Raw genomic sequence first — 16176 nt, 5'->3', positions numbered from 1 at the left:
TCGAGCTGTCTTGAAGTCGCAGCCCGTTGTCTGTTTGTATATTACATTTTGAAATTATTCTGTGCCCACGTTTTTCAATACAAGGCAGACATAGTTTACATTCCAGATTGTTTACATACCCCAAAGGTAGCGTAGGCTGTATAGACACAGGTGTTCTCTGCATTACACACACACAAACACGTTACACACACACGCACACACTGCACTTTTAAAACTTTGGTGAGAAACCATTAATTCCAACTCCCTTTGGCGTTAAGCATGACTAATACAGGTAATAAAGGTATACTTACTTATAATAACATCAAATGCATTCACACATTTAAGGTCACGTTAAAATAAGTATTCAGAAAGCAAGCAAGGAGAAAAGCGCTATTCCGCAAAGTCTCCAGATCATATTCTGGTAGAAGGCTGTTTTTTGTTGTTGTTGTTGTTTTTTTCTCGAATCATGAATCTAATTTCAGTGGTTTTCATTTTAGTCATTAAATTCATGCTGACGTGTTTCGTGTTACGCAGGTGCTTAAGCAAATATGTTGCAGCACTGACCTGTCTAATATTAAACTGATTATTGTAATGCAGGATCCCGGATACGTATTCTATAGTATATGGGAGCTGCATCTCCCTGTTGCAAATCAGTTTCAGTCGGATCCAACAGACTTTTATAGACAGCTGACAGCAAGTGCTTGATTGGCAGGTGCTTCCGTATCCAAGACAACCAAAAATATTGATGTTTCACAGGGAAACGTGCCACTGTTGATACATGTAATAAACAACTGTATCAAATGTACTTTCCCTCAGCTTTCACTAGAGGGCAGCATCAAGCCTCACGGCTCCCTATAGTCCGGTGAACTCAGCACAAGGTCCGATTCTCTCACACGACAGCCAGCGCAAGTTTTTGAGTTAAAGGTCCCTATCGCGCGGACAACTGGACTGCAGCCAACCGCAGGAGGTATGACCACTGATCTATAAACACTGGATAGCGCTTAGAGGACGCTGTATTGAAGCCACGCGTCCGCCATCTTACCACACCCAAGCACTGCCGCCCCACACACTGATTAGATAGCGCTGTATTAGGGGTTTCTATTGAAGTTTTTTGTGTGTTTGTTTGTTTGTTTTTACTGCTTAGACATACCTGTTTGCTGTGTGTAAACATTTTCTTTTTTTATGTCTTAAATAAAGATGGGAAAACTTTTTTTTTTAATTATTATTATTTTAAAGTAGGTCTACATAGCTGAGTTTAGAGTGTTTTGTTGGAATCAATGATATTTCTATCGATTGCAACGTTGTTTTATTCAAGTGAGATTTATAAGTATTTTTTTATGATCATCGTTTATTATTATTAATAATAATAATAATAATAAATCCCAAACGCAGTAAGAAGAATTCTACTGCATATTAAATGCCTTCATTTTGCTTTATCAATAATTAAATTACCATAATTTCGGGCATATACTGTACTATATTTAAGTAATTAACAACATACATAAATGTAACTTACTCTGAGCATATTGTATGAAGGGAACACAGGACTTTGTTATATGAATAATAAAGGATCCCCACCTTAACTCTTCAGTGATGTAGATAGAAGAGGGTGTTCACTTTTTGTACAACTCTATAATTTTACTATATACAGAACTCTTACACTCACAACCTGATCTCACAGCAAAAACGTTATCATGGTAACGTCTTCACTAGGCTCTGAAATGTCACATACATAACGCATTTCGGCGTTTTTGCTGCATCAACCAATGAAATATAAATAACACAGAAACATTACAGTATTGCATTTAAAAGTAATGTATCAGATATGTACATATCTTAATAAACATTTCAAAAACGAAATTACTGCAATCCGAACGTAATATAAAATATAAAGCAGCTATTTTGTAATTCAAGTTGACTTACATTCAAAACATAAATGTACATTTAAACATAAAGCTTTATACCAGATACATTGATTGAGATTATTTACAAACACAGAATCATTACACTGTTGCATTTAAGAGTAATATATAAAATATGTACATATTTTAATCAACGTTTTCAAAAATGAAATGACTGCTACTGGTGTTTAAACTAAATTATTTTGCCAAGTGTCTTTCTGACCAGCTTGCCAGTGGCAGTGTCTGTGAATGATCAGGCCAGGTGATGCAGCCTGATCTTGGAGAAGCACACAGATATGCACTTTATCAAGGCAAAGACATGATTGTTGTTGGGCTCGGAATGAAACGTGCTGGAGTAAGTCATTGAAGGCGGTGTATGCAACCTCTGCTAGGACTGCTTGTGTTATGAGAGATGGGATTCCAGCAACCTGCTTACATAATACAAATGTACATATTATATAAATATCATTTTCATTTCAAAATGCCAATGTCATTTCAGAATGGGCAATATTAGTTTGTTTTTCATACAGCATATACATATTGCACTGTAAATCATCCTATTGTACATGCTATAGATAATGAAAAAGATCAGACGAGATCTTACACTGTACTACAGTAAAAATACAAATCTGACAGACATGTGTAATTTCAAATTGCCCCATCTTAGTATATATTTAGTATATATTCCTGTGTCAGACAACAACCAATCAATATGCGAGACTGTTATGCGGTTAAGTCCCAGAAACTGGGCCTGCGTCATACCTCGATCGCAAACATGCATTTGCAGGAAGCCCCCATGGCGGTTGATGGACTATGTGGCTGCATTGAAATAATGGGTGGTGGGATGGATTGTAAATGTAAGCTTGGCAGAGGGAGGGGCTGGGTGAACAGTGTGAGTTTTGGAGCTGTAGGAAGGAACATGATGGTTTTTTTAATAGATAGATTTTGAATGACGTTTCAAGTCACGTGATCCTTATCGTGTGCCTCAAGCTGGTGGGCAGGCAAGCCATATCTCTGACTCACTTAAAGCGGTTTCAGACCCTGTGACAGGTTGGCTGGGCGGTGACGTCAGGCAGAGGCCGGAACTAAAAATACTGACTCCAGTTGTACTGCAGTTAAAGGCGGTGCCGTTTTATTTCAATACAAAAATAAAATAAATATTTAGACAAAAACAATTGCTCACAGAGGAAAACAAAACAGTCAAACAAAACAAAATCACGAACACAAACATTAAACAATACAGGCCGGGCTGGGCTGTAGCCTTCACTGATCCTGTATTTAGTTTTAGTTTCGTTTTTCTCTCACTCCTTTCGCTCGCTCTCTCCACTCTAACACCCACCCGGAGTGCAGCAAGATGCAGGCTTTTATGCAGGTGACCATTTCCCGATTAGCAACAAAATTAATCACTAACTTAATTCAGGAGATGGCCACCTTCTGCATGAGTTTATTAATTATTCCTGGCAGAGGATGAGCACCAATCTCACCTCTGCCAGAACACGTTTTAAAATAAACAAAACCACACGGCTACGCCGTCATCTATAAATACAATAATAAATACAAAAACAATAACAAAACCTGCTGCGTTTCGCTGTCATATTTACACAACTAAATCATAAAACAAACAAACACAAAACAATAATCAACACGGGCGGAGGGGGGGGACCCCCGTTCTAAAAATAAATAAATAAATAATACGGACAGGGCCGCTCACCCTGTTACAGACCCTAAATAAAGTTTTGTTTGCTTCTATGAAACAATGGTGAACACTTGTGTAGTTATTGACTGTTGCAGTAGGCATGGACGAGACAACGTTTTGTATTTAAAAGCATAAAAGGCTTTATTTTTAAAATGAGCGCATATATAGCACGACTACAAACAGTGAAAAAATATAATAAAATACACATTTCAAAAGAAACGGGTATGTACATGGTAACACTTCATATTAAGGTGCTACTTATTAATGCTTTATAAATATATAACATATGCTTAATAACTATGTTATGGAGTGTTAATAACGTATTATATATTGTTTATAACCATGTAATAGCCATAGGCGGAATTATGTTTAAACATCCCAAAGTACAATAGGTGGCTAAAACTGTCCCCTTTATAAAACTGTAATTCCGTCTATGGCTGACTTGCTTGTGTTTCAACTGCCTGTTTCGGACACACTGGATGGAGTGTGAAGTACTGTGACTTTGTGAGGAAATGATTTATTTCAAACTGGCTACGGTACCTTTGTTTTTTAATTAATGCATTAGTTGTGCATTCATTTTTGTCTGGGGAAAAAACCCACTTGCGGTTTTAAAAAAAAAAAAGTGCTCGGTTTAGATAACTACATAGCATGGAAAGAAAATAAAGCTGAATGAGGATTTTACGAGAATGGCAAGGGAGTAAGTACAAACATTTATTATAATAATATAGTACAATATTTAAGTTTAATATTCTGTTTTTGGCTCATAATACTACATATGCTACATAATACTACTACTAATAATAATAATAACGTAATATCAGAACTACCAATATATGCTTACTGATAATAACGTTTTATGAAGTGCTCACTACAAACGAATGGTTTCAGTCTTTTTCGGTTTTTTTTTATTCTCTTTTAATCGCTGAAATCCATTTTACCCTCCTGTCTGGATCAGCAGGAATCCTGTAGAAGGAAGCTTTATATTTCTGTCCAGAACAAAAGAATCAGGCATTACTGTAATGTTACCGCGCTAGGCATTTTGGTCATCTTCCACAGTAATGCTGACTGTGAAAGAGTGTTCAGCTTGGTGACCAAAAACAAAACCCAACACAGAGCCAGCCTGAGCACAGACATGCTAAGTTCACTGGTAATGCACAAAGTCATGATGTCAGCGAAGCAGCAAGTGTGTCACACACAATCCTTTAGTGACACCTTGCTCAGGAAAGCCAAGTCAGCCACCTATGAAACTAAACATTCAAGATCTGAAAGTGCAGTTTGACCTGTTGGATTACTTTCTGTTCCAAACAACTCACTTTGTGGATAGCTATTGCATTTGGTGCTGACTCAGTGACTATTTACAAGTTTTTTTTTCCTTTTTCGAAAGTGCTTTGTTTCTCTGTTTTAGAAGCTTATACATTTCAATTTGTTATGTTTTGACAGTAAATAAAATACAAACATACTACAAAAATGGCTATTTTCTGTACTTGAAATAATTTTCAGTTGGTAAAAAGGTTTCATCTATACTAAGGTAAACACAATTAATTTAAACTGAAACAATCATAGCTAATCTCATTATTTTTTTGTACTGAAAAATTCATACTCAAAACTCACCAGAGTGTAGCATTTAGCTGTTTTATACCCTAAAACAATTCTGGGGGGAAGCCCCCCGAACTCCCCGAGATGTCAGCGTGAAAGAGTGCTACTCAAAATAAAATGTCAAGGTTGGCAGGTCTGCAAACCTGTAAAACCAAAATGTTTTTTTTTTCTAAAAGTAAATAAAAAAAATAATATATAACATACGTTTCATATTAGGCACATAAGTTGTTATCCTACCTGTCATTTCAGTTTGCTGTATGCATCTGAGTGCAGCTTGCCATATTCCAATCAAAATGACTACTTTCAAGATTAAATATTTCCTTCTGGTATATTCCCAGTTGCATTTGTGGAACAAAATGAAGGATTGATGTCTCCCAGGTACATTGAAACATAAGCAATAGGCTTTCACTGAGTTGGCATCTTGACAAATCCACAATCATAGCAATCTCTGTCTCATAGTCAGTCTACAAACAAAGAAAAGCTTGAAAAAAAACATGTGTTAGGAGGAGGAGACCTGTCTTGTTTGTTGCATTTGCAAAAAAATAGAATATCTTACGTTATATTAAAAAAAGAAAAGACATGTATTGTAATGCATGGGTCACATTGACCCATGTGGCGGTTCTAGGTAGAACTGTTTATAACTTTATAATTTTTGCGATTCTGGCTATCAAACGCCGTCAGGATATTTAATTCATATATTTAGGAAAAGTCAAAAACGGACACACACATACGATTTACAACGGAAGAGTAATTAACATTTTAAATGCAAAACGGGTCAAACTGACCCGCCTGGCGGTTCTAGTGTTACAAATATGTATATTTCATTGGTTTCATGTCTTAGCAAAAAGTCAAAAGGGAAAAGAAATATTTGTAAACTTGATATTTGTTTTTATTAGTGTTTGGGTAGTTTTAATTTTTGTGTATGTAAATGTAACATGGTATCACAAATGAGATCATCAGAAAGAACACCGGTAAAAGTTATTCACTCGAGTTTTAATGACTGTGGCAAAGTGGTTTGCACTGCGCAGGTGTAGTGATGATGTGATAGTGAAACAGAAGATAGACAACAAAGTTCACGATCCAAACAGGTTTTATTGTTTATAATCCTGTCCTTGCGACCACAAAGAATAATCCCAGGCAATACACAGAAATGGGCATTACAGTGTTTCAAAACAACGGGTTGCAGTCCCGAAATAATAAGACACAGTTCATAAATAATGAGACGTTTTGTACTTCTTTCTGCTTTTATATCATGGCCGTTGTGAGTCAAGCTCCTCTTGTGAACTAAACGTTTGATGACATGCAGCTGTCACCACCCAAGCTGCTTCTGGGAGATCACTGCTGATAACGTTGACAATGAAGGATGGATTGTGCCTGACTGGCATATTATCAACAAGCAGTACCTTCCTTTCATTACTGGAGTTTGGGACATATTCCCTGAATGTGATAATAATACATGAACGTGTATTGAAATGTAATTGGATTAATCAATGAAACTGTGTGTCTTGAGAAACAGGGCAAACTGCTGTGTCTTGAGAAGAGACCTCTTTCTTTCAGACATACTGAACAATGTGACCTACTGAACGAGGTGACTAGGGCTAGGTGGCGCCTGGACTGGATTAGGTGAATTATGTACAGATAATTCACATGTGCAACAACAATCGTTTTGACGCAAGGAAGACATAAACTAGTGATGTCCCAGTGGAAAAGGACATTAAAACATCAAAGGACTGGGAGTTTAAAGAGGCAAGATACACAAATGACCTCATGAAAGTAGCTACTCAGCAGAGTGAAAAGTCTATAAATATCCAAGCAAAACTAAACATTTTGCGCTCCACATCGAATGCTAAACAAGGTGCTGTCACTCTGATAAGCGAAGCTGCAACTCGGGGACTCTGGCTAAAAACGGAACCAAGACGGGTCTCTGCCTGAAAACAGACCCATGAAGAGGAAGCAAGCTGCAAGCGAGTCAACGACCACAAGCAACGAGACTGAGGCCCAACTGGAGGACTGCTGTAAAACTTACAGCGACTGTTGTCAGACAAACCAGTCTGGGTCTGAAAAAATTCTGCGAAGAGGACAGAGCGGACCGGCGCTGTTGTGGATCCTATACCGAGGACTGAAGACTTTGTTGCAACTGTTTGTTGATTCTATCGAGAATTGAAAGCTTTATTGCCGAGTTTGATCCAATGTGGGATTGAAGACTTTGTTGCTGAGAGGAGAGAGCCTTTTGTACTGGACACTTCAACAGATTGAGTTTCCAAACCAGCGGACCAAAAGTCTAATCTTCAAAGAACCGTCAAGTATAATTCCTGTTGCATTTTCCTTTCATGGAACTAAATTAATTAATTGTAACACATTCACATAGAATTGAACTGTTAATTATTTAGTTTGCACACTTTGCGTGTGAAATAACTTTTAGTGAAACTTGATGAAGTAACTATAAGCAATCTACCTCATATTGTTGTATGAAGAATTTCTTTAAAAGTAAACTTGCCATATCCTTAATCTATACCATTAATACGCTTAATGTGATATATTCTAGGATTGTCTGCATCATTTCAGTTTAGGCTGAGTGTGTGAGAGCAAGTTACTAGCTCTATCACAGCTTGCTTGGTCTGAGGAAGTTGCTACTTTGTGTGTGAGGAGATAGACAATGTCATATTTCAATTGCCCTGCTAGCCGCATAAATGCAGTGAAAGCTTTTGACTTGTGTTTTGTGCTTAGAGACTAAGAGAGTTACTTTCTAACTTGTGTACTTAATAAAATACTACTACTGATTAAACATTACTTGTGTCTGCGCGTGTATGTGTGTTCATAGTAAATCCTCGATCTTTGTAACATGTCAATTAAATATTATTAATAAGAGAACTAATCAACCCAGATAAACTCTGAATTATCAATTATTGAATTGTTCCTACAGGAGCCAGCATTGTGTGTTTGATAAACACAAATCTGCCTTTTGTTTTCTATTTTTCTTTCTTTAAATTGAGCAGAGAGAATTATAAAGAGAATAATGTTCTGGTCAGAATATACAACACAGAATATCAAGGCCCTCAAATTAGTTTAAGTCAGTGTTGCAAATCTTGTGCACTGTTGAGACATAGAATTGTGGCTTTTACTGGTCTGTCACACATAGAGCAGCAACCCTCTGCAAAACCAGGCAACAGTCCCTGGGGATGTAGTGGTTGGAAACCTGCTGACGAAATAGGAACCAGAAGGAGATGAGAGGTCAGGGGGGTTGTCTGGATCAGAGCAGATAGTGGTTTACCTGTGTAGCTTTTATTTTGTGACATGCCCGCAAACCAAGTTTTTTGTTCTCGAAACCCCAAACTGGCACACTAACAGGAGGCATTTCGCTCAGCTGTATTAAGCCATCAAGTAACTTTCCGTCTGTAGGGCCTTTTGAATCCTTTTCAATGCAGAGTTCCAGTTTTAGCCCTGACCACGACAGCGGATTCTTCTTTAAATTAATTAATTTATTTGGAAAGGCATTTAGTTTGTCACAAGGATTGGCCTTAGGTTATTTGGGAGAAATGTGCTGTAATTGATTTAAACTGGTACAAGTAGTTTATAATATCACAGCAAAATGTCCAATGTTTATATATATCAAATGTAATTTATATACAGTACATTCAACATTTCCTGCTACTGGATTTTGTTTGTAATTTATTCACTGACATCTGTACACATAAGGACATAAAAACATTTAAGAACAAGTGAGGCTATTCGGTCCATCAGCGCTGGTCCGGTTCCTAGTAGGTGGTTGCTCTTGAATCCTTGTCAAGATGGGTCTTAAAGGATCCCAGTGATTCAGCATCAACAACAAGGCTAGGTAACACATTTCATACCCTCACCACTCTCTATGTGAAGAAGTGTCTCCTATTCTCTGTCCTATATCTGTATCAACGTGTCCTCCAACTGTGTCCTGTTTCAGTGTTGGCTAGGGTTAACTTTGTCAACTCTAGGATTTTTCTGTAAAGACTTCAATCAAAGTCCATTCACTGTCCATTCCCTTATAAACATTTAACACAGTATTTTTGCATAGTATTTTTCCACAGTATTTTTGCATAGTATTTTTCCACAGTATTTTTGCACAGTATTTTTCCACAGTATTTTTGCATAGTATTTTTGCATAGTATTTTTGCACAGTATTTTTGCATAGTATTTTTGCCATTTTAACATGCTTTTCCTATGGTTATATGGGAAACTTGTATAAGGATTGAAATGTTGCCGTTATGAAAATCTCTCTGAATTAAAGAGAACAATAAATTGTAAAACATCTAAATGCAGGTATGTTTTCTGACACAAAACACAAAAATAGAAGGAGTGGCATACACTGTTGCAGCAGCAAAGGTCATTCAAAATGATCTAGACAGCATTCAGAACTGGGCAGACACATGGCAAATGACATTTAATAGAGAAAAGTGTAAGGTACTTCACGCAGGCATAAAAATGTGCATTATAAATATCACATGGGAGATACTAAAATTGAAGAAGGAATCTATGAAAAAGACCTAGGAGTTTATGTTGACTCAGAAATGTCTTCATCTAGACAATGTGGGGAAGCTATAAAAAAGGCCAACAAGATGCTCGGATATATTGTGAGAAGTGTTGAATTTAAATCAAGGGAAGTAATGTTAAAACTTTACAATGCATTAGTAAGACCTCATCTAGAATATTGTGTTCAGTTCTGGTCACCTCGTTACAAAAAGGATATTGCTGCTCTAGAAAGAGTGCAAAGAAGAGCAACCAGAATTATCCCAGGTTTAAAAGGCATGTCGTATGCAGACAGGCTAAAATAATTGAATCTATTCAGTCTTGAACAAAGAAGACTACGCGGTGATCTGATTCAAATATTCAAAATCCTAAAAGGTATAGACAATATCGACCCAGGGGACTTTTTCGACCTGAAAAAAGAAACAAGGACCAGGGGTCACAAATGGAGATTAGATAAAGGGGCATTCAGAACAGAAAATAGGAGGCACTTTATTACACAGAGAATTGTGAGGGTCTGGAACCAACTCCCCAGTAATGTTGTTGAAGCTGACACCCTGGGATCCTTCAAGAAGCTGCTTGATGAGATTCTGGGATCAATAAGCTACTAACAACCAAACGAGCAAGATGGGCTGAATGGCCTCCTCTCGTTTGTAAACTTTCTTATGTTCTTATGTTTACATGGAAGATCAAAGCAATTCAAACCTAAAAAAAAAAGTTGAATGGTTTAAAAACATTTTTGGAGACATTTTGTTTTAATTTACTATGCTGGTCTCTCGTGCTTTTCCCCATTTTGTTTTGTTTCCTGCTTTCTGTTGCAGAATAAATCTAGTGTCCCTGGAGAGCTGTCTCCAGCTGCCCTGTCAAATTCATCATCGTGACAGGACACTCCACATGGATACATTAAGTCACTGAGCTTCAGTTCTGGTGAAAATAGAGGTGGTTTGTATCCCAAAGCGCTTCACACACACACACACGCACGCACGCACACATACACGCACACACGTGTACAATTAAACCATTAAATTAAAGACGGTCTAATACAGAATTTGATCAAACAGAAATGAAAAAATAGATACAAAATGTGGTTTTAATTGAGAAACTAAGATAGAATTAAAAATAGAACAATTAAAAACAATCTATAAAAAAATAAAACATTAATACAAATTAGAGAGAACAAAAGCCCTTATGGAACAAACATGTATTTTATGGTAGAATAGTATGATCCTTATATTTTTCATATATAGAAATTGGCCCTTTTTTAAATATTTATAATATATGGGCTATATTTAAACTATATTTTAGTCTGTAATCCATATATTTATTTTATATGGATTACAGACTAATGAAAATATATGGTGCACATATAAACATATAAAATAAATATATGGATTACAAACTAAAATATATTTAAAATATATCCCATATATTTAAAATATATAAAAAGGGGCCAATTTCTATGTATGAAAAATATAAGGATCATAAAATTCTACCATATATTAAAAATATGTTTTTTCCATAAGGGAGGACACAAAGAAAATGCAGTTTTGATTGTAAAATAGGAAAACGTAAGACAGAATAAGGCCAGAGCATTACATAAATTATGAGCTTTACAAGAAACTGTCTGAAGTTAAATCTGTAGTAGACGATGATTAAAGAGGCTGGCCACCTTCCTTCAACACCTTATACTGAAACATGAAATTCCACCTTTACACAGGTGGTACCAATTGTAAGATCTGAAATAGTGCAGGTTAACTTTGATAGGTCTTGGTTCTTGTCTAGAGATCCGTTAAATGGAGAATGAAGTCATTTCATAAATCTTACCTGTCCTAAACTTGTATGTAGGTGTTATGTGGGGTTTTGAGAGAACCACCGACACTTTGCATATCTCGTGATAGCTTGTCCCAAGTTATATATAATATCCCCTTCATGCAAACATGCTCAATGCTAATACAAATCAGAGGGAGCATCAAACAAGCACTCACATTGTTTGCTTGGATGGTGTGGTTAAAGGACCAGGGCAGACATATTTGTGTTTTACATATACTATTGTAATTAACCTGGTAGGAACGGAAGTGTGAAACAGGAGTTCATTAAAAGCAGCCATCACTTCTATTATATGTAAACTTATGGAAACTATAATAAGATCCAAAATGGAAAATTACCTACAGTACTGTGCAAAAGTTTTAGGCAGGTATGAAAAAATGCTGTAAAGTAAGAATGCTTTCAAAAATAGACATGTTAATAGATTATATTTATCAATTAACTAAATGCAAAGTGAGTGAACAGAAGAAAAATCTAAATCAAATCCATATTTGGTGTGACCACCCTTTGCCTTCAAAACAGCATCAATTCTTCTAGGTACACTTGCACAAAGTCAGGGATTTTGTAGGCATATAATCAGGTGTATGATTAAACAATTATACCAAACAGGTGCTAATGATCATCAATTCAATATGTAGGTTGAAACACAATCATTAACTGAAACAGAAACAGCTGTGTAGGAGGAATAAAACTGGTTGAGGAACAGCCAAACTCAGCTAACAAGGTGAGGTTGCTGAAGACAGTTTACTGTCAAAAGTCATACACCATGGCAAGACTGAGCACAGCAACAAGACACAAGGTAGTTATACTGCATCAGCAAGGTCTCTCCCAGGCAGAAATTTCAAGGTAGACAGGGGTTTCCAGATGTGCTGTCCAAGCTCTTTTGAAGAAGCACAAAGAAACAGGCAACGTTGAGGACCGTAGACGCAGTGGTCGGCCAAGGAAACTTACTGCAGCAGATGAAAGACACATCATGCTTAGTTCCCTTCGCAATCGGAAGATGTCCAGCAGTGCCATCAGCTCAGAATTGGCAGAAAACAGTGGGACCCTGGTACACCCATCTACTGTCCGGAGAAGTCTGGTCAGAAGTGGCCTTCATGGAAGACTTGCTGCCAGAAAGCCATACCTCTGACGTGGAAACAAGGCCAAGCGACTCAACTATGCACTAAAACACAGGAACTGGGGTGCAGAAAAATGGCAGCAGGTGCTCTGGACTGATGAGTCAAAATTTGAAATATTTGGCTGTAGCAGAAGGCAGTTTGTTCGCTGAAGGGCTGGAGAGCGGTGCACGAATGAGTGTCTGCAGGCAACAGTGAAGCATGGTGGAGGTTCCTTGCAAGTTTGGGGCTGCATTTCTGCAAATGGAGTTGGGGATTTGGTCAGAATTAATGGTCTCCTCAATGCTGAGAAGTACAGGCAGATACTTATCCATCATGCAATACCATCAGGGTGGCATCTGATTGGCCCCAAATTTATTCTGCAGCATGACAACGACCCCAAACATACAGCGAAAGTCATTAAGAACTATCTTCAGCGTAAAGAAGAACAAGGAGTCCTGGAAGTGATGGTATGGCCCTGTGGCAATGTGCCCCGTCCCTGTGTGCATTTGTGTGTTGCGTGTGTTAATGTTGGTGTATAGATTGGTACACGGGATATAAACGGGTCTGTGTTTCACGTGTATTTAAAAAGTGTAGATTTGTATTTAGGCACGGGATTGCACATCACGCACGTGCATTTAAAATATAATATGTGAGCACGGGGTTGCACAGAATTAATTCACGTGCTGGGATTCAAGTGAATAATTAATTAGTAATTGAATCCCAGCACAATAGTATATATAGAGACACGTAGCATGCAGTCGGGGTTAGGTGTTCAGAGAGTGGAGAACGGGTGAGAGAGAGAGGAGTAATTGAAAGTAAGATCGTAAATATAATAAGTGTATTCTCACCGTGTTTGTTCGTCTCCGTTTCACCTGTGTGTTAGTGTCTAGTCGTTTTGTTTGTCTATTTATTTTGGCTACCAGTGCCGTGTCCTGTGTTTGTACTGTTAAACCTTTTTATTTTGTTAATAAACGCTGAGTGCAGCCATTGCACTCAGCTCATCACAACCACTGTCTGTGTTTGAATTCCTTCCTGCTTCCGGTCTGACGCCACCCACTCTGGCCGTCTTTGTGACACGTGGTGTCATCGTGGGATAATAGCGCCTCCAAGCGTCAGACCAGGAGAGGGGGTTTTGTGAAAAAAAAAAAAAAAAAAAAAAAAAAAAATAGTAAAGCGAGGATGGGAAGAAAGAGCTGCAGGAAGCAGCAGAAGCAGCAGCAGCAACAACAGCTGCAGCCCTCATCCTGCATGCCGGGCTGGGAGGAGGACAGCCACGACGGGGCAGTAGCCACCCCTCTACCCCCACTGCCACCGGGTTCCCCACCGTCCCGGGAAATATGGGACTGGCTGGTGCACCCCGAGGGGAACTTCGCCAGTGACCTCCCCTGGGTTATTCACGCACTGCAGATGCGAGATGGGAAACGATGGGAGGACTGGGAGCAACAGCACAACCCAGCATCCGTTCGTGACCTCACCATGGTGGTGCTGGGTTACCTAGCTGCAGACATGGGAGGGATGCCTTCCAGTGAGCAAGAGGGAGAGGAGCAGTCGCTGCCCTCTCCAGTAGCCGAGTGGGAGGAGCCCGAACGTCCTATGCCCGAGTGGGAGGAGCCCGAACGTCCTACGCCCGAGTGGGAGGAGCCCGAACGTCCTACGCCTGAGTGGGAGGAGCCCGAACGTCCTACGCCTGAGTGGGGGGAGCCCGAACGTCCACAGCCCAACAGGGAGGAGTCGGTGCGTCCACAGCCCAACAGGGAGGAGTCGGTGCGTCCACAGCCCAACAGGGAGGAGTCGGGGCGTCCACAGCCCAAAAGGGAGGAGTCGGTGCGTCCACAGCCCGAAGAGAGGGAAGTCGGGGCTTCCACAGCCCTAGGACCCAAGCTGCCAGCAGAGGGAGAATCCCTGCTGGTTCCACCTCCACCGCAGTGGGAGGACTGCTTGCCCCTCCCACCTCCACCAGCAGAGGGTGAATACCTGCTGGTTCCACCTCCACCAGGAGCAGAGGAGCTGGAGCTGCCTCTGCCTCCACCACCTCCAGGAGCAGAGGAGCAGGAGCTGCCTCTGCCTCCGCCACCACCACCGGAAGGAGCAGAGGAGCAGGAGCTGCCTCTGCCTCCACCACCGCCAGAAGCAGAACAGCAGGAGCTGTCTCTGCTTCCCGTACTTCCACCACGGGGAGTACGGTGGCCGGAGCCCCAGAAAGGGGAGCTGTCGGCCACAAAGAAGGGGGAGGAGGTCTGGAGACCACCAACCCCAGCAGCAGTTTCGCTGCCGGAGATCGTGGGGGAGGTCAGGAGACCTGCTCCCACTGCAGCAGTTTCGCTGCCAGAGATCGTGGGGGAGGTCCGGAGACCTGCTCCCACTGCAGCTTCTTCGCTGCCGGCAGTACTGAGGTCGGAGCCCCACCAAAGGGAGCTACCGGCTACAAAGAAGGGGGACAAGGTCTGGAGACCACTTTCCCCAGCAGCAGTTTCGCTGCAGGAGTTCTTGTGGCCGGAGCCCCACAGGAGGGAGCTGCCGGCTATGAAGAAGGGGGAGGTCGGGGGACCACCTGCCCCCGCAGCTTTTTCGCTGCAGGACGGGACCAGCATGCTGTCAGCCGTGCCACTACCGGCAGGGGAGCTGACAGCATTGCCAGCCATGGGCCTACTGAAGCCTCCCTTCCCAGCCCGAGACTTTGTCCTGGACTGCTGGATTTTTAAGGGGGGAGGTGGCCGTTGAGGCCATGTGTGCTGCGCACAAGGGGGGGTATATGTGGCAATGTGCCCCGTCCCTGTGTGCATTTGTGTGTTGCGTGTGTTAATGTTGGTGTATAGTCATTGGTACACGGGATATAAACGGGTCTGTGTTTCACGTGTATTTAAAAAGTGTAGATTTGTATTTAGGCACGGGATTGCACATCACGCACGTGCATTTAAAATATAATATGTGAGCACGGGGTTGCACAGAATTAATTCACGTGCTGGGATTCAAGTGAATAATTAATTAGTAATTGAATCCCAGCACAATAGTATATATAGAGACACGTAGCATGCAGTCGGGGTTAGGTGTTCAGAGAGTGGAGAACGGGTGAGAGAGAGAGGAGTAATTGAAAGTAAGATCGTAAATATAATAAGTGTATTCTCACCGTGTTTGTTCGTCTCCGTTTCACCTGTGTGTTAGTGTCTAGTCGTTTTGTTTGTCTATTTATTTTGGCTACCAGTGCCGTGTCCTGTGTTTGTACTGTTAAACCTTTTTATTTTGTTAATAAACGCTGAGTGCAGCCATTGCACTCAGCTCATCACAACCACTGTCTGTGTTTGAATTCCTTCCTGCTTCCGGTCTGACGCCACCCACTCTGGCCGTCTTTGTGACAGGCCCCCACAGAGCCTTGATCTCAACATCATCGATTCTGTCTGGGATTATAGGGCAGCAGTGTGGAGTAGTGGTTAGGGCTCTGGACTCTTGACCGGAGGGTTGTGGGTTCAATCCCTAGTGGGGGACACTGCTGCTGTACCCTTGAGCAAGATACTTTACCTAGATTGCTCCAATAAAAACCCAACTGTATAAATGGGTAATTGTATGTAAAAAATAATGTGATATC

This window comes from Acipenser ruthenus, chromosome 7 (genome assembly GCF_902713425.1).
Source record: "Acipenser ruthenus chromosome 7, fAciRut3.2 maternal haplotype, whole genome shotgun sequence".
NCBI classification, from domain to species: Eukaryota; Metazoa; Chordata; class Actinopteri; order Acipenseriformes; family Acipenseridae; genus Acipenser; species Acipenser ruthenus.
This window is presented reverse-complemented; position numbering follows the sequence as displayed.